Source organism: Capra hircus, chromosome 3, assembly GCF_001704415.2.
Source record: "Capra hircus breed San Clemente chromosome 3, ASM170441v1, whole genome shotgun sequence".
NCBI classification, from domain to species: domain Eukaryota; kingdom Metazoa; phylum Chordata; class Mammalia; order Artiodactyla; family Bovidae; genus Capra; species Capra hircus.
The window spans coordinates 116,748,747-116,751,078 of record NC_030810.1 but is presented as its reverse complement, the minus strand read 5'-3'; the positions used below and the strand labels follow the sequence as shown (position 1 = coordinate 116,751,078).

General features: G+C 42.2%; 1 pseudogene; it reads right to left on the bottom strand.

Annotated features, from left to right (window-relative positions):
- Window positions 937-1,333, bottom strand: LOC102169717 (annotated as a pseudogene).

Genomic DNA, 2,332 nt, shown 5'->3' with positions numbered 1-2,332 from the left:
TTCAAATGTATTCTTTTTAGTGGCTGAGTAATACTCCATTGTGTATAAGTACCACAGCTTTCTTATCCATTCATCTGCTGATGGACATCTAGGTTGCTTCCATGTCCTGGCTATTATAAACAGTGCTGCGATGAACATTGGGGTACACATGTCTCTTTCAGTTCTGGTTTCCTCGGTGTGTATGCCCAGCAGTGGGATTGCTGGGTCATAAGGCAGTTCTATTTCCAGTTTTTAAAGGAATCTCCACACTGTTCTCCATAGTGGCTGTACTAGTTTGCATTCCCACCAACAGTGTAAGAGGGTTCCCTTTTCTCCACACCCCTCTCCAGCATTTACTGCTTGTAGACTTTTGGATAGCAGCCCCATTCTGACTGGCATGAAACAGTACCTCATTGCGGTTTTGATTTGCATTTCTCTGATAATGAGTGATGTTGAGCATCTTTTCATGTGTTTGTTAGCCATCTGTATGTCTTCTTTGGAGAAATGTCTGTTTAGTTCTTTGGCCCATTTTTTGATTGGGTCATTTATTTTTCTAGAATTGAGCTGCAGGGGTTGCTTATATATTTTTGAGATTAATCCTTTGTCAGTTGCTTCATTTGCTATTATTTTCTCCCATTCAGAAGGCTGTCTTTTCACCTTGCTTATAGTTTCCTTTGTTGTACAGAAGATTTTAATTTTAATTAGGTCCCATTTGTTTCTTTTTGGTTTTATTTCCAATATTCTGGGAGGTGGGGCATAGAGGATCCTGCTGTGAGCATCTTTCCATGAAACAGGTAAAATTATCCTGTTAACAAAATCTTAGACTGGGTCAAAACATTCAACTAGAAGCTGGTAATCTGAGACCCACCAGAAATGAGTGGCATCAAAAGGTTTATGCCAAAGGTACATCATGAACATGTAAGTTTAGGAAGCAAGTGTGTCTCCCTGTTAACATCAGGATTTAAGGCATAAGGCAAAACTCATCATTATGTTCATGGTGAGGGGGGTCAGTGCTAACTGCCCGCAAACTGTGACTCAACTGCTTTTCCCTCAGCTTTTGCATGAGTTGTCTCATCTCTTCCCCAATCCTTTCTATATTCTCTTCTCGCATCCTCGCCTGTGGCTTTCCAAGCCTCTGAGTCATGTCCCATCTCTAATGTAGAATGGGCTGCCTAACACGGAACCATCTGCGATTTCCTCTAGGTATACAATATTCACCAGCTCCCAAGGAGAGGGCCAAAGGCTCTCCTTCATTAGCATCTTGCTCTTTTTCATCCTTTTTCTCATTTTCTTCGTTGGCATTTTCCATGGTGAGATTTTTCAGCACTTGTTCCTCTTTGGGCATCATTGCTCCTGAGCCTATCCTTGCTGTCTCCTCCTCCTCCCAAATCCTGCTGCAAAGTGAGTTGCTGCAACACTTGACACATAGACCCGCAGACCTGCTCCGCTTCCCGCAGGCCAGATGCCAGCCCGCTGAGCTCAGGGCAGCGGGGAGCTGATCCATAAGGATTTCTGAAGTGACTGTGACCCTGGTCTTTTCTGCGGTGCTGCATATGATGTGTCCTGTGGAAGGAAATCATCTTTTCATATTGGCAGCAGTAGCAGGAAGCTAAAACTACAGCTCACTGATACTTCTTTGGTTAATGGGTAGAAAGGTCAAACTTAGAGGTCACCAAAGAATCACTTGCTCTGTGATGCTAATAGTGTCTTATAAATGCTTAGTAATGGGAGGTCATATAACGTGGTGGTTAAAACATGAAATTTGGAGTCAAGCAGATACAACTTAGCTGTGTGATTGGCAGCTCACTGAACTGCTTGCCAGTTTTATTATCTGTACAATGGGCATAACTATACTTTAGCCATTCCTACAGCCGTTTTGAGGTATTCAGCCATGTAATTAATAGGGTACCTGACATATAGGACAGTGTTCAGAAAAGGTAGTAGCTATTGTTTTTGTTTGACTTTAGAACTATTATTAGTTATTGATAAAATGTACTATAGCAATATAGAAAAATACAATAATGTAAGTTCCCCCAAAGAAATAGCAATTGCAGTAATAATTACTAGTTTGCTGGTACATTAGAATTTAGTTTGTCGTTAGTAGCTGTTTAACACTTAGAGGTTAGAACAAATCTCAAAAGAATTCCGGAAGAACTGCTCAGCTAAGGCCATCCCGCAGAGAGAAGATGCTCAGATAATCTGTGGTTCTGAGCACAGCAAGATTAGCAGACAAGGCTAGGGGACCAAATAAGCAGGCCAAGTGTGTGTTAGGAGGCTGGGTGGCTACAGACTCTCAGCACAGTCTCACAGAGCACACAAAATGCAGGTGATCTCTTTGCACACGACCCTGGAT